At 51.5% G+C, this 26808-nt stretch overlaps 1 long non-coding RNA gene across 5 annotated transcripts in view; it reads right to left on the reverse strand.

Annotated features, from left to right (window-relative positions):
• The window catches only part of LOC105075677 (protein FAM222A), a 140678-nt gene continuing 113870 nt past the window's right edge, over window positions 1-26808 (reverse strand). For 4 of the 5 annotated variants that reach the window (XR_012503570.1, XR_012503566.1, XR_012503567.1 and 1 more), the window contains 2 exons: window positions 26327-26454; window positions 1-2530 (listed from right to left, as the gene is read on the reverse strand). This is a non-coding gene — a long non-coding RNA (protein FAM222A). The remainder of the gene's footprint in view (window positions 2531-26326; window positions 26455-26808) is intronic. The other variant, XR_012503571.1, reaches the window with a different exon arrangement.

Genomic DNA, 26808 nt, shown 5'->3' on the forward strand with positions numbered 1-26808 from the left:
TCTGTGTTTTTCTTTTTTTTTCTTTCTCTTCGTTTTTAAAACAATATAGTGCAGACCGCACTTCTCACAGTAGAATATAATGGTCAATTTTAGTATAAAAAAAAAACATTCTCAGAGATTTGTAAATGCACTTAGTGCTTGAACAGGCCTTGGAGAGATACAGTACCGCTTCCGGAGTGCCAGAGGGGCCGGGACCTGGGGAAATCGGGCCTTGGGGACTTAATGAGGGGACCCCTGCCTGCCTTACCCCCCAAATGGTGTGGGGCAGGCCTTGGAGGGTGGCTTGCAGGAAGGGAGCTGGATTGGATCTCCCAGTTAGAACCAGCAGGTTGCCCTCTCGCTGGTTCCTAGGAGAACCCCTGGAGGAAGCAGTGGGTGGTCCCTCTGGCATGGTTAGCCCCTGTGGTGCCTTTGTGCGAATAGGTACATGGTGCCCCTTCCTCAAGATTCAGAAAATTGCTGCAATAAATATACAAGTCTAGGATGCGAGTGGTGTCTCCTTGGATGAGTTGCCCTTGTGCAGTCCACAGCCTGCACAACTGTGTCCAGCAGCCCTGTAAGATGTATGGGAGGGAAGGGGGAAAGTGGTAGTCCAGGGTTGGGAGAATGGAGATGGGATTCTGTGTTGGGAAAGAATGGTGGGGAAGGGGAAGGAGAGTCTCGGAGAGGAGGAGCAGGGGGGCCGGTAGTCCCGGAGCCTCTATCAGAGTGGTCTGCACCTGGATTGGGCAGTGGGGGACACTGTGGGCCCAGTGACTTATAAGCCCCCTCTGCTCTTTTTCGGGGAGACTGGGGAGCTCGTGGAGGGAGGAGCTGTCTAACCCCAGGGGCTGCTCTAGCCCACCCTGACTCTAGACCGTCACATTTCCTCCTGGATCTCACTGTGGCCCGAGCCCCTCTCCTGGAGAGCCAGAAAGAACCATTCCTGTTTTTAAGTGGTTTCTCTCTCCCTGCCTCTGCCAGCTTGGATGGAGGAAGGCGTGGACGTCGGCAGCTGCCTTGGGCCCTCCCCGTATCCTGGGGCAGCGGATGGGGGAGAGGGGCCCTGGTGAGTGAGGCCACCCTGTCACTCCCCTTCTGGCAGCGACATGGCAGCAACCAGCCTGGCTTCCCTGTGGGCATCCATGGGCACTCGGACACAGGGAGGGGCTGGCCCTCCCTGCGTGTCACCCACCCTGTTCTGCGGCCTGCCTCCCCCCTTGGCTCCCTGTCCGTCTGTCTGTGCATCTGCCAGGCAGGCCTTATCTGTAGACGGGCAGGCGGATGTGGGCGTGCTGGTGGTCGAGCAGCCGGGGCACAGCCACCGTCTCGTAGCCCTTGCCCAGCATCTGCTCCTTGATGCAGGGCGGCCGGATGTCATTGATGAGATACTCCAGTGACTGCAGGCTGCTGCTCAGCACGGCCGTGTTGCACACGCTCTTGCTGGGCAGGCCCGAGAGGGTCTCCGCCGGGGGCCCTGCCAGCTCCCGGGCTGCCCCCGGCCCCAGCTCAGTCACCGCCACTGCTGCCGCCGCCGCCGGGTTGTAGCAGTCGCTGGTGGGGGTCACCAGCACGCTGTTCCAGGGGGCGGTGAAGTACTGGCCCACGGTGAAGCTGGCGGGCAGCCCCACGCCGCAGTTGAGGGGCGACCCGCTGGCCCGCTCATACACCCGCCCCCCACAGGCCTCGGGGGACTTGCTGGCCACTGCACCACCGCCGCTGTAGGCCCGCAGTGGCTGGGGTGGTGGCGGGGGCGGCTTCTGTGGCCACAGCAGGTAATCCAGGCCACTGTCCGCGAACCCTGCGGGCTTGGTGGCCCCAGCCAACGTCAAGGCTGAAGTGCTTCCCTGGCCCAGCTCGGCGCCCTTCCGGCAGTCGGGCAGGCCGGCGGTGGCCGAGTAGGCCATGCTGGGGAAGCTGGGGACCGGGCCGTGCTTGGCCGGGCTGGGGTGGGGGACGGCTACGGCCTGGCAGGCAGCAGGTGCGGCACCCGGGGCCTGGCACTGCTGGTTGAGCTGGTAGAGGATGCTGTGGATGGAGGGCAGGTTGGAAGGCGGCAGGGGCAGGCCGCGGCCAGGCAGGGGGATGACGGAGGCGGCGGTGGCAGCGGCCGTGGGCAGGCCAGGTGGCGGGGCGGGTGCCTCGGGCGGCTTCGGGTAGGCCAAGGGCCCCAGAGTGCTGGGCGCTGGGTAGGGCGCGATGCCCACCTGCACGGTGGCCGGCGACAGCTTGGTCCGCTTGCCCTCGGCGCTCTTGAGCACGCTTTTGGCGGGCCCGGTGGGAGCGGCTACGCTGGAGGAGGAGACGGCAGCCTTGACGATGGCCAGCAGGCCCTGGTAGCCGGCCGTGTGCTGCGGGTAGGGGCTGTAGCGCTGGCCGCTGGTGTCATAGCCGTTGACAGTGCGGCCAAGGTGCTTGTGCTGGGGCACGCGGATGTTGGTGGGGAAGATCTTGATGGAGAGCGGGCTGTTGGCCACCTTCTCGGCGTAGGCATCCAGCTCGGCCGGGCTCGGGTAGCGGGAGGAATGCATGGAGCTGGCCGCCGTCTCGCCTGCGGGGACGAAGCACAGGTGAGAGCTGACCCTGCGACCCGGGGAGGCCCCGAGCCACGCCCCGCACTGCTCCCTGTAAGGACTCACCAGCCGCCCCTCCCTCCCTGTTTTCTCCATCCAGTCACGTGCTCCTTCAGTCACTCCTAAATTTTTAAGCTTTGGATCAAAGTGTAAAAGTACAAAAGGAAACTGCACACATCACAAGCGTGGTGCATTCTCACAAGCATACTCATATAACACCTCAGTCAAGGGAGGGCTAGTGCCAGGCCCCGGAGGGTGGCAGTGGCGGCGGCCGTAGGCAGACCGGGTGGCAGGGCAGGCGCCTCGGGCGGGTTGGGCCCCCTCACAGTCCCTAACCACACCAAGTGAATGGCCCTCCTGACTTCTTTTTTTAGCAGAGGGGGTGCAGTAATTAGGTTTATTTATTTATAGAGGAGGTACTGGGGACTGAACTCAGGACCTCGTGCATGCTAAGCATGTGCTTTTGCCCCTCGAGCTATACCCTCCCCCCACCCCGACTTCTGCCAGTGTGGACTGGTAAGCCTGGCCTTAGCGTGGGTGAGCTGGAATCCTGCAGGACGTGCTCATTTGCACCGTGGGGTCTCCCCCACTTAAGGTTACATTTCGAGAGTCACCCAGGGGGTTGTGGGGGCGGCACCTGCTCTGTCTCATCGCTGCGTGATGTTCGAGTGTGACTGTATCACAGTTTACTTGTCTTTCCTACTGTCGATGGCATTTGGGCCATTTCTGGTTTGGGGCTGATGCAAACACTGCTGTGGCCCCTGAGGAACATATTCAGCGAGTCCTGCCGGCTGGGAATACGCCCGGGAGTGGAATTGCTGGGACACAGGGGAGGAGAGAACGTTCAGCTTCAGGAGAAAATGGGCAACAGTTTGCCAAAGAGACTGTGCGGGCTGCACTCCCCCCCGCAGGGCACGGGAGTTCCAGGGCTCTGCACCCTGTCTGCGTGGTGCCGCCTTCCCCCGCAACACCACGCTGGGGGGGTGTTCCTTCCTGCCCCCTTTCCCTCGTCCTCTCGGTGCCTCCCTCTCCTCATCTGTGAAATGGGGTGATGATGACCCGTGACCCTGTGGATGGTTCAGTGAGTGCTCTGTGGACAGAGCCCAGCACGGGCCTGGCGCCGGTGGGGGGTGGGTTGCTGCTGTCGGCCTTCATCCTGGTGCTCACAGTCCCTCGTTCAGCCAGCAGGCAACTGAGAAGGAGGGATCCTGTCCCGGCTGGCTGCCCATCCCCTCCCTGAGTCTATCACCTGCAAGACCAGCGTGGCGGCTGCTGCCTGTTTTGTGAGCCGTCAGCACATCAGCTGAATGGTGCACTTTGTGTGACGGGTTGACTGTCCCCGCTGTCAGTGGGCAAGCTGGCCCCTGCCATGCGGGAGGTGGGTCACTGGTGGGTAGACCCCCTTCTCCCATCCAAAGCCCCTCTCTGGTCCTGAGACAGACAGTCCTCAGTGCTGCCCGGGACCGACTCTGGGGCAGGGGTGGGGGGTCAGGGAGGGGAGCAGGGGGCTTGCATGAGGCAGATGGAAAGAGCCTGAGCTCTGGAGCAGCAGCCTGGGTGGAGTCCTGCCCGGCTGTGGGGCTGTGTGGCCCTGGGCGAATTGTTGGCGGGGCTGAGCCTCAGTTTCCCCGCCTATGGAATGGGGATAATGACTGTGCCAGGTCTGCAGGGTGGCCTGGGGGCCCAGCAGGGGCTGAGGTGCACAAAAGGTGCTGGGAGATTGTGGCCTGGCTGGACCTTTCTTTAGGCAAGGAGGACCCTACCAGGTCTCACGGTGCACTGCCTTCCTCCCCACCTTGTAGGCACCCCAGCACCCAACAGTGACTCCTTAGGAACTTTGGGGGGTGGGGGCCTCACTACTCTGAGCCTCAGTTTCCTTATCTGTAAAATGGGGTTATGCTGCTGCTAACACCACCCCCAGGGGGGCTGTGAGGGTCTAACAAGTCATGTGGTGGAGCCTTAGCCTTAGTGTATTAAGACCCTCCCCGTCTGCCCAGCACAAGGGTCTTCCTGGGAGAGGAAGGGGCAGGGCTCGTGCACAGGTGGGCCTGGCGTTGTGGCTGGGACAGTGTGGACCCCCCTGCCTTCCTCAGGCATCCCACCAATCGGAAGGCCACACACCGCATCCCTTCCTTCCCGAGCCTCACCCCCATCCCCTCGTGGGCTCACAGCCAATCTGAGCAAAGCCCGTGCTGTGAAGGGGAGAGGGGTGCAGGCAGCGTGGGGACATGGGGGAGCCTCACCCCACGGGGCTTCGAGACAACTCTCCGGAGGAAAGAGGATCCCTGCTAAGGCGGCGGCGAAAGGGGTGAGGAGGGGGGAGAAACACATTTTGGGCAGAAGAAACTGCGCGAGCAAAGGTCCAGAGAGGAGGAAGCCTGTCCCAGGTGGGAACTGTAAACAAACCAGAATAAGAGCAGGAGCCCAGAGCAGGCAGGCGGGGGAGAGAGGGCTGTGACCCGTAGCTCAGGGGGGCCAAGGCCCAGAGCAGGGCCTCTTCCTCGCGGGCAGAGGTTCTCAATGGCCCTGCCCCCTGGGGCACACTGGCGATGTCTGGAGCCCAGTTTGGCTGTGTAACTTGGGGAGAGGGTACTACTGGCATCTAGCGTGTAGGGGTCAGGGTGCGGCTCAATCTCCTACATGCCCAGGATGAAGACCCCACAGAGAACTGTCCACCAGGTGCCAGCAGTGCTGCGACGGGAGCCTTGGCTCCGGCATCGGCAGCCATGGAAGGCTTTAAGCAGGCGAGGAGCAGGGCAGGCTGGCGTGTTAGGAGGAGCACTCCTGCCTGCCTGGAGGTGCAGGGATGTGGTCTGACCTGGATGGGGCAGCAGGGAGGGAAGAGGTCGGCAGCATCAGGTGCCCCAAGGAGGCTGGAGCGGTGGCCCTCCATCCCTGCGGCCCAAACTGGGCCGGGCAGCCGCAGCCGACCCCCAGCCCCCATCCTGACCCTGCCTGGGGCGGCCCCCCTCCTAAGTGGCCTAAAATAAACTCGGTGTGGAGAATGGAAATGTCACTTTGGCCAACGGGGGAATCTTTCTCCGAGATTGGATTTAAACTACATTATACAAGCAATTTCATGGGCACTTAGCGCCGCTCGGAGAGTCCCGCAAAAAAGGGACCAGCTCTTCATTTACCAGCCATAAATCAGCAGTTGCTATAATGAGCACAAAAATGTCACTTTTATGCAATTTTACAGATGAACAAAACTGGTGAAATTAACTGTGGTAACCTACTATAGTCAGCAAAAGCGGCTGCCGGGGGAAAAAAAATTATATCTGTATGTATTTTTGTTCCCCTTAAACTCTCTTCCCAAGCAAGTTTCTGCCATTGTGGTGTGAAAACTCATTTGTCCTCACCATTATACTTTCATTTGGAGTTTATCTTGAGTATCCAATGAGCCACCAACTGTGAAAATGATTAAATCTACAAAATCTATCTAATGGATGGAATAAATTAGGTGTTTAAAACCTTAAGAAGAAGAAGAAGGGAAAAAAAGAGCAATGCCTGTTACTAGTTCCCATTCATTGAAAGAAGGGGCCCGTCTGGCCCCCGACTGGTCAGCAGGGCCCAGCCAGGGTGGGTTGGTCCCTCCAGCGTTTGTTGGAGCTGAAGGTGGGGCCGTAACACAGAAGCTGCCCTTTGGTGAGCGCTGAGTACGTGCTAGGTTCCACGCCCACAGCTTTCCTCGAGGCCTGTTGTTTGGAAGCACCTGGCAGCTCCGAGAGGTGGGAGGTAGTCCCATTTTACAGATCAGGAAGCAGACAAGTTGTGGCATTGGGCAGGTGCCCTCTGAGATCTGTCCCCGACCTCATGATTCTCACCTCCTGGTATACATGCCCTTTTGCTCCACCTGGGGCTGGCCCGCGTGATCCATGCTGTGGAAGTGGAGTGCGACTTCCAGGCCTGGGCCATGGGAGGCTCTGTGGCTCCCCCACCCCCACCATTCTCTCCTGAATCTCTTGCTCTGGGGAAGCAGCTGCCTGTCAGGTCACTGAAGCAGCCCACGGGGAGGCCCACGTGGAGGCGAACCGAGGCCTCCTGCCAGCCACCATGTGAGCCTTCTTGGAAGCAGGTCCCCCAGCCCCAGTCAAGCCTCTGGATGACTGCAGCCGCCACCAGCATCTTCCTGCAGCCTCACGAGAGACACAGAGCAGAACAGCCCAGCTAAGTGGAGCTCCTGAGCTCCTGATCCACGGAGACTGTGAGAGACAGTACACGATTACTGATGTCTGAAGCCGCTAGGTTCTGGAGCAACTTGCTACACAGGTAACTAATCCAGGCCCCCATCCTACAGAGGAGGAAACGGAGCTCAGCACCCCCCGAGAACACGCAACCGGTGAGGGGCAGAGCTGGGATCTGGACCCAGTCTGTCTGCCTTCCACGCCATCGTCATCCTGCCCTGCACCCCAAAGCAGGCCCTGGCTCCCCCTCTTCTTCCACAGAATTAGGAGGTGGACAGGCCTGGTGAGGGACTGTAGCATCAGCCTGGAGGCTCAGAGAGGTGGGAAGTGACCCATCAGAGGCCACACGGCCGGGCAGCTCTGGCACCTGCCCTCATCTCCTGCAGGATGCCTGGATGCATGCTGGCCTTCAGGTGGACGTGGACCCAGAGCGACCCAGGACGTCACTGGAGTCCTCGTCTCAAATGTGGCCTAATGGCGGTGCCCCTGTGAGCCTTTGCATCTGCAGCCTCTGTACCTTGTTCCTGCAGGGCTTCCTCCCGAGCTGCCCCAGGTGCCTGAAACCCAGCTTTCTCCACCAGGAAACAGGGTACAGTGGCCGTGGCTGGGGGTCTCAAGCCACTTGAGCCAGGCTGGGCCCCCAATTCCCGCTTGTTGAGCGCTCCAGACCCTCTCCCAGAGGTGGGCCCAGCCGCCAGTGTTTAGTACATTTGCATAGCCCTGTTTCAGATGTCACGGCACACAAAAGGCCTCACACGAAGGAACCAGCCGAGCCTGCTGTCTGCGATGAGCTTCCAAGCGGTGGCAAGGACGGGGGCAGCACTCACAGGGTTAATGGGTGGGGAGGGGACCTGTGGCCCTGTGGGCCCACTGGGGAACCCCAGGGCCCACCTTCCCTGATTCCTCGAACTGGACCAGGGGACCCCACCGGAGGTCCCATCAGCGCCTGGTTGGTGGCCTCAGGCACAGCGACAGATTCTGCCTGCCCTGGGCTGGCCCTTCACCCCTACAGAGCTGCCTTGCTCACCGCTGCCCCTGCTGCCCATGAGACGCGTAGCGGGAGCTCAGGAATGTCGTGTTGAATGAATTCAGCATTCAGCATCCAGATGGACCCGTCCAGCCCGGGAGCCCCTGTTCACTGCCAGTCATGACACTTGGGAGAGTGAGTCCTGGGAGGACCTAAGCCGGAGACAGCCCTGTGGAGAGCAGCCTCCCCCCACCACCCCAGCCCTGCATCCGTGAGATGCTTCCTGAGTCCCGCCTATGTGGGGTGCACTGTCCCGGGCCTTGGAGACGCTGCCGCAGTCAAAGCAAAGGCCCTGCCCTGGTGGAGCTGACGTCTAGTCGGAGGAGAAGGAACCGCAAATAATGTGTCAGGCAGCACCAGGCCCCGTGAACACGGAGAGAGCCGGCGTGGTAGTTTTAAAGCACGTCCACAAATAATGGAGCCTAACTTTGCTTCCCTTGAACGTGAACTAATTTAGCGATGCAAATGTACTAAACAGAGCACAGCACAAGTGGTGCTGGCGGTTGTCAGGGCTGGGTTATGTCCAGGTGGATCTGTCTGTCTCTCGGGACATCCATCCCTGGAGCCCAGCCATCCCGTTCTGGGAAGCCCGGGCCCTGTGGAGAGGACACGCGTGGGTGTCTCAGCTGAGCTGGCATCCACCGCCCGATGCGTGAGGGAGCAGGCCCTCTGAAGATTCCAGCCCCAGCCTCGGTCTTCCAGCCGGGCTTCCTCCCTCCAGCCCCATTCCCAGCGACATCACGGAGCAGAGACACCACCTCCACGGTGCCCGGTCTATATTCCTGAGCATATGAAATAGCTGTGTGATGCCACTGAGTTTGGGGGTAATTTGTTACACAGCCAGAGTAACCGGGACAGCGGGGTGTGGGGGACAGAGAGGGACAGGATGGAGCAGTGCCTGGTTTGGACACAGCAGTTGGTGCAGAAGGCTTCTCTGCTAAGGTGGCTTTTGAGGAGAGAGCGGACTGAGGTGAGGGAGTGAGCTGCATGGATGCCGGATGGAAGAACAGTCTCAGCAGAAGGGGCAGCGGAGGGGGGAGGGGAGCAGACGGGCGCGTCCAGGGTGGCAGTCAGCGGGGTGGGGCACACAGTGCAAACGGGATGCGCCTCGGGGGCCACTGAGGGGACCTGGGCTTCCCTCCATGTTGGAGGGTTGGGAGCAGAGGAGGGACAGGACCTGATGTAGGTTTCCACGGGACCCCTTCGTCTACTGGGTGGAACACAGGGCAGGAAAAGGGACATCAGAAGTCCCAGGAGACAGCAGCCAGGAGGCCGCCAGCAGAAGCAGGCCTCACTGGGCATCACACTTAGGTTTTGGAAGGCTCCGGCGACAAGGGGACGTGAGTGCAGTACAGGTCTGCAGAAGGAGGTTAAAAGGGGGCTGCACAAGCCCTGGGTCTCCCTCCTTCCCTCTCGTGGGAGGTCAAATCAAGACTTGAAGGGAAAAGGTCCCGATGCCAGCAGCGGCTGGCCTGGGAAGGAGGCATTTTCTCTCTTCTGCTTTTCTGTAATTGCTGGTGGCCAGCCATGCGGCTCCCCTTCCTCCCAGGGTCCTGCCCTTGACGCCCGCCTCATGCAGCCCTGGCTCCCTGTGTCATCGGCAGCGTCTGCTCCAGGGCAGCGCACAGAGGGTGGTCAGCAGACTTTCAAGAAGGCATCATGGTCAAATCCTGGCTCTGCCACATGTGGACTGTGTGGCCCTGGGCAGGCTGCTGCCTGTCTCTGAGCCTCAGTTTTCTCTTGTGTAAAATGGGGAAGATGCCACTGCCGCTGCTAACCTTGGAGTTTTTGTGAGCGCTGTAAAGGGTGCCTGTCCTCTGTCAGGGGCCATGGCTATTGGTGATGAATTCACCAAAGCACTCCAGCCAGCCCGCGTCTGTCTGTGTGGTCTCAGCTGCTCAGGGTGGCATATGAGGCCACCTGGCCTTGACCTCCCTCTGCAGCTCTCCCTCCCCACAGGCCCCTGGATGCAGGCACGGTGTCCCTGGGCCTCCTCTATAGGCTGACGGCCCCCTTCTGTTGAGTGCTGTCTCTGGGCCCAGCATCGCTCCAAACCCCAAGGACCTTGTCCCTCCGCCAGCCCTGTGGTGGCCTCAGGAGGTGGGCGTTTCAGAAGAGGAAATTGCACATTCAAGAAACAGGGTGTCAGGCGGGGTTGCAGACGCTTTTGCTGATGGTTGGGGACAGAGGGGCTGAGATTGAGCCGGTGGCCCTGTCTGGGCAGGTATGCCCTACCCCGAGGTGTTCACTTTTGAAACAATGTTCAGACATTGAGCAGGACAAAACACACACCTGGTGGGTGGGGTTGTGGCTTGTGGGCTGCCAGTCTGAGATGTCTGGTGGCCCAGAAAGGGTTTATGAGCCAGGCTGTGAGCCACGGGCATCCGTCCCCCAGGGCCCCTGCTCTCAGTCACAAGGCACCATGGACACCGTGGCTGGACTGGTTCTCTCAGGTTGACGCTGCTAGCCTGGACTCCCTGTGCATGTACTGTCTGTCTCCCTTGCCCCACACCCTGGGGAGAAGTGCCCCATCTCCATTTCCCCCCAGGACCTGATCTGGAAAGGTGAATCTGGGGTGGGGTGGAATTGTCCATGCACTGCCTGGCGCACAGTAGGTGCCCGAATTATGTGCCGGGAGAATGAAGAAGAGGCATTGCTTACAACTCTTGGCCGGCTGGCTCTGACCCGCCAGGTCTTAGCCAAGATGCCCACCACCCCCTCCAGGCAGCCTTCCCTGCCTGCCCCCCCAGCACTCCAGTGCTGCAGCCGTTGACTTGTCTCCTGGGCTAGATCTGGAGGTTCTTAACCATCCCGATGCCTCAAAGAACATGTGGAACCACAGCAGGTACCTGGGAGCATCCTATGAGTGACAGCGTGGGGTCCAGTGACTCTCTGAGAGGCTGCAGGGGCAGCTGCCAGACAGACCCTGGGTCCCATGGGCAGAAACAAAGGAGGCCCTCTGTGAGCTGGGCCACTCCTGCCCCCTGCCCGCGCACCGCAGCCCCTGTGAAAGCCTTGTCGGGAAATGTGAAAGGCTGCCTGGCGGGCTGGCAGTGCGGGCGAGCCATCACTGCCATTAAGTTAATGTTATGGGCCTTTTACAGGTGTGTTAAGTAGACGCGGTTATTAACGAGTATATTAAGCCAATTAAAAGCAGCCCTTTGAGTGGGATTTAATGTTGCTACAGGGAGACAGGAGAGTAGGACTCAGTGGCACCCTGCTGGCAGGGGGCAGGCAGCAGGGGGGGAGTGTGGGTAGAAGGATGGAGGATCTGCCGCAGAGACCGACCACCAGGAGGTGAGCTGCTCTGACTCTGACTGCAGGCAGGCGTGGCCGTTTGGCACGCAGCTTGGCCGCCTGGCCACAGGTCACGGGTTGCTCAAGTCAGTGTGATACTCCGCACGTGGTGCCTGCCCATCGAGGGGCAGGCGGAGGTGGGATGGGGGTGCCCAGGGCAGGACGCCAGCCCAGGTTCCCACTCCTCTGTGGGAGCCCAGGCACCTACTGTGCAGCCAGACGCAGCTTCCTACTGATTCACTGGACATAGCTCCGGCGAAGTTGTCCCCTTGGTGGACCTCAGACTTTCTGACTGTAAAGTGGAGCTAACTGTAGCTTTCCCAGGGGAGAGGTGGGAGAATCAAAGGTGTGCCAGGCACCCGAACAGTCGGTGTTTAGCGAAGGCCGTTTCTCTTGCACGCTGTCCCAGGTTGTACCTACTGCCTCCTCCCAAAGGCGCAGGAAGTCATGCTGGGCCTTATCTGTGTTGAAATGGGGGTGAGGGCGGGCTGTCCAGGAAGGAAGGGGTCCCTGGGCAAAGGGCCTGGCCCCAGCCCGCGGGGAGGAGCAGCCCGTATCTGCATTCCCCTTGGCTGCTGACACTCTGCCCTTGGAGGTGGCAGCCTTCTGAATGCTCAATTAACGTGACACTAATTAGCTGGTGGCACCAGCAGAATCCCTAATGAGGCCGCCCAGGATAGGGCAGGGGAAGGCGGCTGGGCCGGGGGCAGACACAGCTGTGCTCTGGCCTCTGCTGGGAGGGAGGGGGGGACGTTCAGGGTGGTTGTCAGCCCCCCAGACCTGCCTCCAGCCCCAGCCCTCTGCCCGGTGGCAGCCCCAGGGCCTTTGAGGTCAAACCCCAGTGTGAATGCAGGTGCCCTGGTTACTAGCCAGGGGACCTCAGGGGAGTGACCACAGCTCCCTGGCCTCCATTTCTCCTAAGGGGACAGAGTGAGGATTAAATGAGAAGATGCATGTCAGAAGGCCTGGTACACAGTGGTGCTCAGATAAAGCATGGCTGCCTCCCTTCCAGCTCTTTCTGGGCCTGACTAAGCAGTGCAGGGCAGTGGTTATCATTGGGCGCTGCACAAAGGATCCCCTCTCTCATTCTCTAGGCGTGTGTGTGTGCACATGTGTGCAAACTCACACATGCTCCGACACTGAGGGTCACACCTGTGAGCCACAATATTCAGGGACATCCGCACATGCAAAGACTGGCAGGTTCTCACAAGCACACGTACCTGTATCCACATCCTCCTTCCGCACCTGAGCCCCTGCTGGAGCTGGAGTGGCCGAGGTGTCCCTCCCTGTAGGTGGGGCTGGGAGTCCTTCCATCCGGCCCCAGCCTGACCTTCCTGCCCCTCTGCTTCCCCCACCTGCTCCCTGACTGGGCTCTGTGTTTGGGAGCCCACTCCTCTCTCTCTCCCTGGACCGGGCCCCCTGCCACGTTCACCTGTGTTTCCATCTCGCCCCGCCGCATTGCTGCCCGACCCTCTGTCTTTGCCCTCGGGAACTGCTGCCTCATCTCTCTGTCCTTTTGTCCACTTACTCACTCCTTTCTCCGTCCACATCTGTGTGGTCTGACTCACCACCCCTGCCCTCCCCCTCAGTCTCGCCCCCTCACCCCCCGGCCACCCCGGCTCCCTGCTACTGGTCCATAATAAATGCTACAGACACCCTCTCTCAACTCTGGGCCTGTCTTGACTTATTGATGGTATGTTTTGCCGAGTTTCTAATTTTAACGTGGTCCAACTCGTGTTTTCCTCTATTTGTGCTTTTCCCCCCTCCTTGGGGTTTGCAAGTCCTTCCTATGGTGAGAAGGACGTTCTCAGTCATTTTCTTCAAAGAATGCTATCATTCTCCTTTCCATGGTATTAGTTTCTTCTTCTGCCTAGAATTCCTGTTGGTGTATGGTACTGGGTAAGGCGCCAAGGTCATTTATTCCACACAGGTAACCAGTTGTCCCAGCACCACACGTCAGTCCCCTGTGGTCAAGGCGCGCCTTGTCCAAGGTAGCGCTGGCTGGTGTGTGGATGGATTTCTAGATGCTCTGCTCCATCCCTGGTCCTCTCTTTCCCTTTGCTGACCCCACTGCCTCAGCCCTAAGCCACGGCAGTGCGGCCCTCTCCCCTACCCTCATACTTCTTTGCTAAAAGCACCCTGGCCATTCTTGGTCCTTTGTTCTTTCCTTATCAGCTTCCAAGTCAGGTTTTCAAGTGATATACAGGGTGGCCATGAAGAGGCTGGACTGGATTTTTTCTATATTTGATTTCTGTCCTTGCACATGACTGTGTCTAAGTTTGTTTAAAGACGATCACTGAATAAACTTGTATTTTCTCCACAGAGGTCATTTACCTCTTGTCAACTTCTTTTAGGTCCCTTAATAAATTGTAATAGTATCACAACTTAGATAAAGTGGACAATTCCTAGACAGATACAAACTACCAAAACTGACTTAAAAAGAAATAGAAAATCTGAACAGATCTATAACAAATGAAGAAATTGAATTAGCGACCAAAACGCTACTCACAAAGAAGAGCCCGGGCTCAGATGGCTTCACTGGTGAATTCTACCAAACATTTAAGGAAAAATTGATGCCATTTTTTCCCCCACAGACTCTTCTAAAAAAGAGACCAGGAGGCCAGTATTACCTTAATGCCAAAATCAGACAAAGACATCATAAAATAACCATAGACTAATATCCCTTATGAATATACAGTCAACCCTCTGTATGCACGGGTTCTGCATCCACAGATTCAACCAACTGCAGATTGAAAATACGTATTTTTTAAATCGAGAAAGTTCCAAAAAGCAAAACCTGAATTTGCTGCGTGCCAGCAACTATTTTCATAGCATTTATATCAGACTTACAACCATCTACATATCATTTACATAGCATTTACATTGTTTTGGGTATTAGAAGTAATCTAGAGATGACCCAAAGTATACAAGAGGACGTCCATAGGTTATATGCAAAAATTATGCCATTTTATGTAAGAGATTTGAGCATCTGTGGGTTTTTCTTTCTGTAGGGAGTCCTGGAACTAATCCCCTGCAGGTATCAAGGGGTGAATGTACATGCAAAAATCACTTTGAAAAAAAAAAACCAAAAACTAGCAAGCTGAATCCGGCAACATATAAAAAGCATTATACACCATGACCAAGTGGGGCTTATCCTAGGAATGCAAGGTTGGTTTAACATCCCAAACTCAATTACATAATACACCATAGAAACAGAATAAAGGACAACTACCATGTGATCATCTCAGTAAATGCAAAAAAGCATCTGATAGAATCCAAGATCTCTTCATGATAAAACACTCAAGAAACTAGAAGAGAGCCTTCTCAACCTGATAAACAGTATTTAGGAAAAATCCATGGATTACATCATATTTAATGGTAAAAGACCAAATGCTTTCCCTCTAAAATCAGAAACATTGTGCTGAAGATTTTAGCCAGGACAAATAGACAAGAAAAAGAGTTAAAAGTCGCTCACATTAAAAAGCAAGAAGTAAAACTTTCTATTCATAGATGACATAATCTTGCACACAGAAAATCCTATGAAATTACTAAAAAAAAAAAACTTACTAGAATAAAAAGTTCAGCAAGTTTGCAGGATACAAGATCAAATAATACTTAGAAGCAAATTTGACAAAAGAGCAAAATTTATAATCTGACAAAAAACAAAACATGGTTGAAAGAAAATTAAGAAGATTTAAATAAGTGGAAAGACATCACACATTCAAGGGTTGGAGGACTTAACATCAAGATGGTGTGATTCCCTAAACTGGTCTGTAGATCCAACACAGTCCCTGTCAAAATCCCAGAATGACTTCTTTGCAGCAATGGACAAGCTGATCCTAAAATTCATGAGACCCAGAAGAGCCAAAACAACTTTGAAAAAGAAGGACCAAGTTGGAGGATTCACAATTTCTGATTCAGGACTTAACTCCAAAGCTACAGTAATCATGACAGTGTGTTGCTGGCATAAGGACAGACATGAAGATCAATTGAACATAATGAAGAATCCAGAAGTCACCTTTCCGGTCAACTGATTTTTGCCAAGGGTGCCAAAACAATTGAGTAAGGAAGGTCTCTTCAACAGATGGTGCCGGAACAAGATACCCACATGCAAAAGAATGAAGTTGGACCCTTCTTCACCCCATATACAAAAAGTAACTTATAATGGATCACAGACTGGAACGTAAGAGCTAAGACTAGAAAACTCTTAAAACGGTAAGAGTAAATTTTCATGACCCAGTGTTAAGCAAAGCCTTCTTAAGATACAACACCAAAAGCACAAGCGACAACAGAAATTTTCACTTCATCAACATTAAAGTCTTTTGTACTTCAAAGGACACTGTGAAGAAAATGAAAAAAGCAACCCCGGAATGGGAGGAAATATCTGTGAATCATGAAATCTGAAAAGGGACCTATATCTAGAATACATATAAAGAATGTTTACAATGGAATAAAAAGACAACTCAAAAAATGGGCAAACGAGCAAAATAGATATTTCTTCAAAGAAGATATACCAAGGCCTATAAGCACACAAAAAGATGCTCGACATCCTTGGCCATTAGGGAAATGCAGATCAAAACCACAGTGAGAGTCCACTTTCATACCCATTAGGATGGCTGGAATCAAAAAGACAGATGCTAACAAGTTTTGGTAAGATGTGAAGAAACTGGAACCCTCATACACTGCCGGTGGGCATGTCAAATGGTACAGCTGCTGCGGAAACCAGTTTGGCAGTGCCTCAAAAAAAAGCAAGCATTGAATTTCCAGGTGACCCGTCAGTTACACTCCCTGGTATAGACGCCAGAGAAACGAAAACATTCGCCCACACAGAGGCTTGTACGCGAATGTTCATAGCAGCGTTATTTGTAATTGCCAGAAATGTGGAAACGGCCCGGGTGTCCATTGGCTGGTAAATGGATAAATAATACGCAGCGTGTCCATACCATGGAATGCCGTTTGGTAATAACAAGGAATGAAGTTCTGACACCTGCTACGACATGGATGAACCTTGAAGACATTGTACAAAGTAAAAATGCCAGGCACACAAGGCCACGTAGTGTATGATTCCATTTATATGAAATGTCCGAAATAGGCAAACCTAGAGAGACAGAAAGTAGTTTAGTGGTTGCCTAGGGCTATGGGGGGGCCGAAGGGTAGATGGGGAGTGACTGCTGTTGGGCTTTCTTTTGGGGATGATGAGACAATGGTCTGGAATTTGTTACTGGTGATGGTTGGATGACTCTGAATTTATGCTAAAAAGTATTCACTCTGAATGGGTGAACTGTATAGTACCTGTTACCATACACTGAAAACTGTTTCCAAAAAAAAACCACTTAATAGTACCTCTTTGTAAAACATAAGTTTCCAACTCTTTGTTACAGGTATGGAGCCTGCAAACCACCACCCACAGGCCAACTCCGGCGTGCAGCCTGCTTTTGTAAGTAAAGTTTTATTGGCACACAGCCGCGCACACTCATCTCCGCGTGTCTGGGGGAGATTCTGCACCACAGTGAGGCCGTATGGCCCTGCGAGGCCCCGGATATCGGAGCTTCACAAACAAAGTCTGCCCACTTGTGCTGGGGAGGAATGAAACTGCATTTGTATGTTGATGTTCTGTCTGCAGATCTGGCTGCATTCTTGTTCTCTTGGGGTTTCTGTGCAGGGAGTTTTACTCCTTTCTAATCCATCAAGCTTGTTACTGAGCTGGCCAGGACCTCGGTGCAGTGCGGAAGGGCAGTGATGTGGGTCTTTGTCCTCCCCAGCTGTTACCAGCTCTTGGGTGGATTGTGGTTGGGTTCTCTGTAGCAGATGAAGGAGGTGGCTGGCTGTCCTAGTTGGTTAAGAGCTTATTTTTTCATTCATTCAATCGTAAAAGGGGGCTGACAGCGTCCGGCCCTCTCCCGGCCATCACCCCCCAAGCCTCTGTCCTCTCCTGGGCTTGGTTCCACAGTGGGGGTGGCCCCGGACCAACCCTCTTATCCCCAGGGCTGCGCTCGGCAACAGCCACGTAATTGAATCTGCTGCGTGGCCAGTGGTGGGTTTTTAATTTTATTGGAATTTTAAATTGCTTTGTTTCTTCCGTATTTTATTAATGTCAGTGGAAGCAGCTGCAGGAATGCTCAGGGCGCTAGGGCTCACGGGGTCAGGGGTGTTGGGAGAGGAGGGGTGGGAGCTGGGGAGAAGGGCTGCTCCCTGATCTTCTTGGGTTTGCAAGCCCTTCAAAGCTCCATCAGTGAAGATGGGAGAGACAGGCTGGGGAACCTCTTGTCCCGTTGTGGGGAAAGGGGGGGGTCCCGCCCTCTGGGGAAGATGCAGGCTAAGGTAAAATAAAGTATTTCAATCTGATGGATCAGACCAAGAATCGGAGGACCAGACCGAGGCAGAGAGGCTACATCCCTTACCCGAGGTCTGGCAGAGAGAGGCTGAAAGCTCACACCAGGCTCCCGGAGATGCTGCCTCCGCCCCTCCCTCCTTGAATGACAGGTCCCTGGGTGTCCCCTATCCCCCACACCATCCAAGCCCCAGTGGTGCCTCTCTGGGGCCCTCTGCCTGGCCAGAACTTTGAGCAGCGCGTGACTCAAAGTTCATGTATCAAAACCATGATGAGAAAGTCAAATATTTATTAGAGGGACGGCTCTGAGCAGCTGAGAAAAACAGGCTTCTGTCCCAGGGGTGGGCGGGTCCTGTTTGGGACCCAGGGACTCTAGCCAGCTGGGAGCAGCCTAAGATCTTAGGCCTGAGGTAGGGAAGGGGGAATGGACTTCCCCCACCCCCACATCTTTTTTTCCTTTTTTCTCAGGGTCACTTTCTCCGGTCAGCTGAAACAGGCTACAACAGCCAGCTGCCAGGGTTCCTGGACCCGCAGCTGCCCAGCCCCCCACCCCCACCGGCTTCTCCACCTGCCTGACCTCTAGTCCCAGAGAGGTGGACTGTAGCCATTTCCGGTTCGCTGGCCGTGTTCTGGGTGCTTGTGGCAGCCAGTCCTCGCACAGCCCTGTGTAGTCAGGCTGCTCTGATCCCATTTCACAGGAAGAAGAGGGAGCGGGGCTCAGGCTGGGCTACGTCTCCCTATCGGGTTTTGACATTATCATCACAGATGGTCAGAGCTGGATGACTTCTTCGGTCCATCAGATCTGACCTCTCGCTTTACAGAAAGGCGAACACAGGCCCCGAGAGGCCGAATGACTCATCTAAGGTCATGATACACGTGGCCCAGGCAAGACCTTTCTCCCTCAGTGAGAAACGCTGCACAGCCCAAGATCTGGTCACGCAGCTCAGGCCAGTCCTTCCTGTCCCTGTTCTGCCTAGGGGCCACAGGGACAAGAGGGTCAGCCCAGGCCTGGATGCCCAGGAGTCTTGTCCAGGCCTTGACCGGGCAGCAGAGCGCCCAATTCAATTTGCTTATCTCCCTTCCTGCCTCCCTCTTTCCTGTGCTCTTTAATTACGCAGAGTCGGTGTCTTTTTCAATAAGTGCAAAGATGTCAAAGGGTCCGAGCGGGCAGGGGAAGCAAGACATCCTTGGTGGTCCTCCGCGTTCTCTGATTCCAGCCTTGGAGCAGGAGGTAAGGACCAGCCCCAGTCATCCCCCAGCCAGCTGGCTGAGAGGGCAAGGCAGGAAACCCTGGCAGCTGGACAGGAGCAGTCAGAGGTTAACATGCACAGATCCTTTGAGCCAGCAAGTCCATCCTGGAAGAGGTTTTTTTGTGTTTTTTTTTTTTTTGCACAGATCTACATACATGTACAAAGATACTGTTCGTAAGAGCAAGAGACTAGAAACAACCTAAATGCCCATCACAGGGGGACGGTTAAAAAGGTCATCTGTATCTGTACAGTAGAATACAATGAGGGCACGCTTTCTGTCAGGTGGGGAAAAACCTCCAAGATACATTGTTAAGGTAAAAAGGCTCAGAAGCATGTCTGGGTGGAAATGTTTACGTGAAAGGTATTTACTGCCCCTTCACACACGCATGCATTTTTCAGGAGGGTATTTAAGAAGCTGCTCGTGCTGGTTTCCTCTGGGAAGGAGAGTTATTTTTCACTGTAAATTCTTATGCCTTCTGAATTATGTGCCATGGACAATCTATTCAGTGAAGTAGCTAATTTTATAAAAGAGAACGTGTTCTCCCTGGAGGCCATGTAAAGGAGGGTTAGGGAGCTGTGCATGAAAAAACGTTTTTCCTTGAAACTGAAGGCCCTTCCAGATTCTCCATCATTGTTCTGTTTTTGATGAGGCAGACAAATGCATCTCTGAAAGGACACCATCAGAGGACCTTCAGTTCTGAGGATGTTGATACAACATCCTAGGTCCCTCTTCTCTTTCTGGAAATACCCTCCAGAGGCCAAGTAATCAAAACTGAACAGCACAGGACCTAGCCCAAATATATAAGAGAAAGAAAGGCAAAACATAAGTAATGATTGGCAAAAAAATATTTTCCATCAGAAAAATATGGGCACAGAAGAGGTCAAGATTCTGGCCAAATACTTCAGTATGAAAGAAAACGCAGTAAGCAATTGTTTCTATAAAGCAAAAATGCAAAGCAGAGATACAAGAATAGGAGAAAAAGAAAAAATAAATGGAATGAGCAGGGAAGGGGAGAAAGAAGGCAGAGAAAACAAGGTGAAAAAGAAATAGGGAGGTAGAAAGGGGTAATTGGAAGAGGGTACGTAGGGGAAATGGGCAAAAGACAGCCAATCTCTGCTTAGCTAGAGTCCCCCCGAAGAAGGAAACTGAAATAATACAAGCCTTGGATCTGCCTGTCGAAAGGCACGGACTGTTCCAGGAAAAATAGACTCTGAACGGTCAACCTCAAGACAGGCTAGTACCAGTAATGACACGAAAGATGTGGAAAGATCAAAATGAAATATAAAGGAGGAAGAATCAGGCTTCAGCTTCTCCATGGCAACATTCAACATCAGGAAAGAAGAGAACACGGTCTACAAAAAATCCTCAAGGAAACAAAGTGACCCAGGGATGATTTTTTTGGCTCACTCAAGTAGAAAGTCAACAGACCATTCTGAACGTGTGAGAATTCCAGGTGTGTCATCCACAGGAGGCCTTAAGACGCAGACTAGAGGGCAACTTCTGCTTTATTTTTCCATCATCTGAAGAGCTGGTGGTGAGCACGGACCCTGTTCATCTAGGAGACCGAGGTGGGAACAGCTGTGGGGCTGCGGGGCTGTACCCAGATGCTAACATTACAAGCCCAGGGAATAGAGTGATGGTGTCACTTGGAAGAGGGGGGATGGGGAAAGTGGGGGACAGCAGGATGAGTACACAGATGTCTTCATTTTTAACAGCTGGGATCAAAAGATACTTAAAGCTGATGTCAGGTAACAGAGGTTTAAGAGGATGCCATGAATCAGAGAAAATGTAGAGAGAAAAAGGAAATACATTAATTTCATCATTTTGTTCATCTTAGGGAAAGTAATAGATACTGTTCCAAAAAAATAGGGAATTACGGGACTCTTTAATGTGCCCAGAACAAGGATACCAGACTTCCCTATAATTAGTAGGTACACAAAGCAGAGAACACAGATCATACAGGGAAAGACTTTTCAAAGCAATAAAAACAAAGCACGGAATGATTGAACCAAGACCAGACATCTGTTCTATCAATAAATGTAAGTGGGCTAAACTCTCCTATTAAAAAAAAATTTTAAAGGCATTCAGATTGGATCACAAAGCTTAATTCAACTGTATTATATGAGTCACATCTAAACAAAGTAATTCAGAAAGGTTGAAATAAAAGGATTGGCAAAGGTTTCAAGAAAAATATGAATTACAGCATCTTAATAGGCGGTTACCATCTTAATAGATAACATGGAATCCAGGCCAAAAACTATTAAATGCAGCAAAGAAGAATGGAATTCACTATGCATATTTAAGGTATTAATATCTATGTGTTAGATAACATTGCATCACCATTCATAAGGCCAAAGCCTTAGGTGCCACAAGGAGAGAGAGACTGGAACACATTAGCATGCGGCATGGAATTCATTCCTCTACTCATGACAGCTAAGTTAAAGGTAAGTAAGACCTAACTAATGTAATTAATGGGGTAGATATAATTGGTAAACACCAACCTCTGAATCCTGAAAACAGAGCCACATCTTTTCAAATCCTCATAAAAAAGTCACAAAACTCAAAAACAACCGTAGATTACACTGCAAAGAAAACTTCACTGAAGTCCAAAAAAGTAGAAATCATAACATTATGTGATTATAATGCAACAGCACTAGAAATAACAAAACACTAAAGCACCTTACTACCTGGGTGGGTAGATGGAACTCAAATGAGCCTGAAGTCAAATCAAAGCCAAAAGTATGACATATTTAGAAGATACTGCTAATAAAACTACATATCAGAACCAACAGGATACTGCTAAAGCAGTACTCAGAGAATTCATAGTCTTAATTTTTCCTTTTTTTCTTGTTTATCAGTATCAAGATTTCAGCCTCTAACTCAAGAAAAAAAATTTTTAAAGGAAAGCAGAAGGAAGATTTTAATAAAGGTAAATGCATAAATTGATGGATTAGGAAGGATAATTACTAATAAATGGATCCCATAGATGGTTCTTTGGGAAAGAGGGATAGATAACTTGTTAGCTAACTCATCAATAAGAAATAAGGGCATGGGAAGCACAAAATGTACAGTAAAAGAAACAAGGGTGAGAACAATTTAAAAATTTATTTTGTGCAGCCTCATGCAAGTGAAGTTGAAAATCTGGATAAAATGGGTACTTTTCAGAGGGGAGGGTATAGCTCAAGTGGTAGAGCGTGTGCTTAGTCAGCATGCGTGTGGTCCTGGGTTCAATCCTCCTCTAAGAATAAATAAATAAATAAAGAATAAAGCTAATTACCTCCCCCGACCAAAACAAAAATGGATACTTTTCTAAAAGAACAATTTACAAACATCATTCAAGAAGCAGGACAATTGGATCAGTTATTACAGAAGGAATAGAGAACATTATCTAAGGGCTATTTACTCATCCCAAATAAATGCTGAGCCCAGACTGTTTCACGGAGGAGCAACCAATCTTTAAAGAAAAGATAATCCGTTTCTACTTAAGCTGTCATAAAGCCCAGAGAATGAAGGGAAAGCCTCCATTGTCCTTATGAAGCAAGTGTTAACAGTGATCACAAAACCCAACAAAAACTGTTCCAAAAAGAGAAAACTGAAGACTCAAAAAATCTAATCCCACAGTGCGTTATAACAAAGTATTTACCATGACCAAGTGGGAACCAACTGGGAATGCAAGGATGGTTCAGTATTGACATCTAGATCATTATTCCTATTAATAGCTCAAAGGAAAAAAACCATATGATCAGTTCCACAGACACTGAAAAATCACTTGGTAAAGTTCAGATTCCATTCTTGATTTCTGAAATTCTTAATGAAACAGGAATAGATAGATACTCATTTAACCTGATAAAATATCTGCCCCTAAACCAGCATTTTGGGTAATGGGGAAAACCTAGAAGTTTTCTCATTAAAGTCAGAGACAACACAAGATTGTCTGTTGTCACCACTATTAATTTTCATTGTTCCAGGGATAGTAGCCAACACTATTAAATAAGACAAATCAAGGTATAAAATGTCCAAAGAAGTAAAATCATCACTTGCAAATGATTTGATGGTATAACTGGAAAACCTAAGAGACTAAACTGAAAAACCATTACAGCCAAAGAATTCAGTAAGGTGGCAGGAGTTAACAGCCTTACCTCTATGTATGGAAGAAAAGACTCACCAGGAAAGGTTAACTTTCCAGAGGAAGTAAACTTTAAAAATGTGCAATATCTAAAATGTAAGAAATACTGAAACATTTCTGAGGGACACAGAACGAAAGTCTGAACGAACAGAAAGGCACAGATCATGTCATTGTAGGGAAAGTGATCATCATTAAAATGTCATTTCTTCCTGAATTAATTTATAAATTCTGTGCAATCCTGGTAAAAACCCAAACAGGATGTTGTTCTTAACTAGATAGGGCGATTCCATAGTCCAGACAGAAAACTAATAGACCAGCTAAGGAAATTCTGAGTAAGATGGTGGTAACACGGAGCAAGAAACACCACCAACTGTTAAAATATATTAAACACAAGCTACAACATGGATGAACCTTGAAAATGTTATGCAAAGGGAGAGAAGCCAGTCCCAGAGGCCACCCACTGTATAAGTCCTTTCTTATCAAAGTCCAAAACAGGGGACTCTATGGAGAAGGAAGGAGGTGGGGGGATGAGGGAGTGAGTGCTGATGGGTAAGGGATTCCTTCTGAGGTGATAAAAATGCTCTTAAATGGGTTGTGGGGAGGGGAGGGGATAGCTCAGTGGTAGATCATGTATGTGCTTACATGCACGAGGTCCTGGAATCAACTCCCAGGACCTCCATTAAAAATAAAATTACAATGAGGTGCCACCTCACAACACTCAGAATAGCCATCATCATTCAAAAGCCCATGAATGATAAATGCTGGAGAGGGTGTGGAGAAAAGGGAACTCTCCTACACTGCTGGCGGGAATGTAGTTTGGTGCAGCCAGGAAAACAGTATGGAGATTCCTCAAAAAACTAAAAATAGACCTACTATATGATCCAGCAGTCCCACTCCTGAGCATATATCCAGAGGGAACTCTAATTTGAAAAGATACACACATCCCAGTGTTCCTAGCAGCACTATTTACAACAGCTAAGACATGGAAGCAACCTAAATGTCCGACAGATGACTGAATAAAGAAGCTGTGGTATATTTATATAAGGTACTACTACTCAGCCATACAAAAGAATAAAGTAATGCCATTTGCAGCAACATGGATGGACCTAGAGATCGTCATTCTAAGTGAAGTAAGCCAGAAAGAGAAAGAAAACTACCATATGGTATCACTCATATGTGGAATCTTAAAAAAAAAAAAAAAAAAAAGACACCATGGACTCATCTACAAAACAGGAACAGACTCGCAGACTTAGTAAACAATCTTATGGTTACTGGGGGAAAGCAGGTGGGAAGGGATAAATCTGGAAGTTTGAGATTTACAAATGTTACCCACTATATATAAAAATAGATTTTTAAAAAGTTTATTCTGTATAGTACAGGAACTATGTTCAATAACTTGTAATAACCTTTAATGAAAAAATATGAAAACAAATATATGTATGTGTATGCATGACTGGGACATTGTGTTCTACACCAGAAATGGACACGTTGTAATTGACTGTACTTCAATTTAACTAACTAACTGACTGTGGTGATGGTTGCAAAATTCTGTAAATACACTAAAAACTACTGAATGTACACTGAGTGGACTGTATGATATGTGAATAATATCTCCATAAAGCCACTGAAAAAAAATTTAATGTATTATACACTACAGTATTAAAACAGTATTGCACTGATATCTGAACACACTTGGAGCCAGACTCTCACACTACATAAATCACCAATCAGAGATCATACATTTAAAAAAAATTAAACCTGAAAAGAACTAGAAGAAACCCTGGGGAAGCCTTTTTTAAAATAAATAATCTCAGCATGAGGAAGGACATTCTAAGTATGACACAAAAATCCGAAGGCCATAAAAGGAAATACTGACAAACTTCACTTCACCAAGAAAATTCCTCCCTGGCAGAAAATGACAAATGACAGTTTGGGGAAAACATCCACAATTCATGATAGACAGAAGTCTAATTCCATCATATACAAAGAGCTCCTACAAATCAATAAGGACAAAGCCCAGTGGGAAAAACAGACCAAGAAGATGAACAGATAAGTCAGTCGAACTGCATGTGTCAAAGTTACAAATGTACCTACCTTTGACCTGGTATTTCCACTTGTGGAACCTGATGCTGTAGTTTTATTCACACCTTTGTGACACAGGCACATGACAAAGTTTGCTGCTGCATTGCTTATAATGGCAACAAGGTGAGTATGGTTCCCCTTAGGGGACTGTTCAAATAAATGATGATCATCCGTGTTATGAAAAACTATACGGCAAAGAAACGAGGAAGCTCTTTAGATGCTGACCTGCAGGATGTACCGCTAAGTGAAAGAGTGAGGTATAGGACAGTGGATAAAGTATGCGTGTACACATGTCTTCGCTGGGATGCATACAACATCTCCTGGGGGGACACACAGGAAGCTGACTATGCTGGCTGCCTCAGCGGGGAGAGGAAGGCTTTTGTCCCTATACCCCTTCATTCCTTTTGAATACTGGACCACGTGAATATATTACCACATCTAAAGAGAAATACATACTAAAGGAAAAAGCAACTGTAAGCACAATGATAAATGCAGCTGACCCTGTACTATAGGAAAGAGGCAATAGGGAAGGGTATAGGACTGTGGTGAACTGGAGATGAGTGTCCCCAGTTCTAACCAATAGCTGCAGTACAGGAGCACGGGCCTGTAAACAAGTCCTCTGATTTGTTTTCAAGAGACACTAGATCCAGATTTTTATACAAACCTCCCTGTTTTTTAATGTTTCTACATATTTAAAAAAATCAGATCAGAGGGTTTGGGGTCCCTGTCCTAGGTGGTAAAGGACAGAGCTCTGGAGGTCACCTAACTCCAGCATCCTAATTTGACACACTGAAAAAGCAAGGCCCAGAGAGGGAAAGAACATGCCCAAGATCACACAGCGACCGAGGCCCCAAGCTGGGGTCCCTTTTAGGACTACAGTTGACCCTTGAACAATGAGGGGCTTAATTCAAGTAGAACTTATAGTTGGCCCTCCGTATCCTCGGTTCCTCCCCATCTGCAGATTCAGCCAACCACAGACCTTGTGGTACTGTAGTTACTCCTGAAAAAAATCTGCATATGAGTGGACCGGCCCAGTTCAAGGGCCAACTGCAGTTGCTGCCCCGTTAGCCTCCTCTCTGTGGACACAGGAAAATGATGATGAGAGAGGCAGACGTGGCACGTGATGGGGTCACCGAGGCAGTTCTGGGGTTGGGGCCGTGGTGCTGGCAGGAGTCAGAGAAGGCTGTTGGGGAGGAGGTCAGGCCCAGTAGGAGATGACAAAGGGGATGGGTGCCGCTGTCTGGGAGGGACCCTGGGGAGGCAGCCTAGCATGGGCAAAGGCCTAGGGGAAGACAGGCCGTCCAGAGCAGAGTCGTGGTGGGTGGATGTGCTGGATGCGCTTCCTTGCCTGGGAGCTGCCCTGAAAAGGCCCGAGGCAGGAAGAGCTGTATGTGTCCAGGAGAGTCCCGTGGACTCGAGGGGGCAGAGGGAGGGGCAGGGCAGGGGCCGGGGCCGCACAGAGGGCATGCCACTCACACTTGCGCAGCTCCAGGCTCTTGCTCGGGCAGGCCAGGTGTTGGCCCGGGGCGTTCTGGGTCCTCTGCAGACAGGCCAGCATGGCTGAGCTGGGGGCCCGCGGTGGGGCGCACTCTGCGGCAGGGTCCCTGTGAGGAGGGAAGATGAGGTGCTGGTCACCCAGGGCTGCTCTGTGCCCACCTCCCACCTCCCCACCTGGCCCTGCTCAGTGTTGGGGTCGCCGCCTCCACAGGCCTGCTCAGATCCTCACCCGCTCTGTGCGCCCTCAGCAGGCTGTCTGTCCAGGGCTGGTGGCCTCCAGCTCTTGTAACCACCTGCCAGCTAATCTGTACCAGCCCCGCTCTGGCCCCCACCTTCAGCCTTGAGCTCATCAAGGGCAAAGACCCCATCTGGTCATCTTTGGAACCGACACTGAGGGATGCCTGAGAACTGCCAGGGGGCGAATGAGTGTTTCCATTTATGGCAGTGTTGGTCTGCCCCTT

This window comes from Camelus bactrianus, chromosome 32, assembly GCF_048773025.1.
Source record: "Camelus bactrianus isolate YW-2024 breed Bactrian camel chromosome 32, ASM4877302v1, whole genome shotgun sequence".
Classification (NCBI taxonomy): Eukaryota; Metazoa; Chordata; class Mammalia; order Artiodactyla; family Camelidae; genus Camelus; species Camelus bactrianus.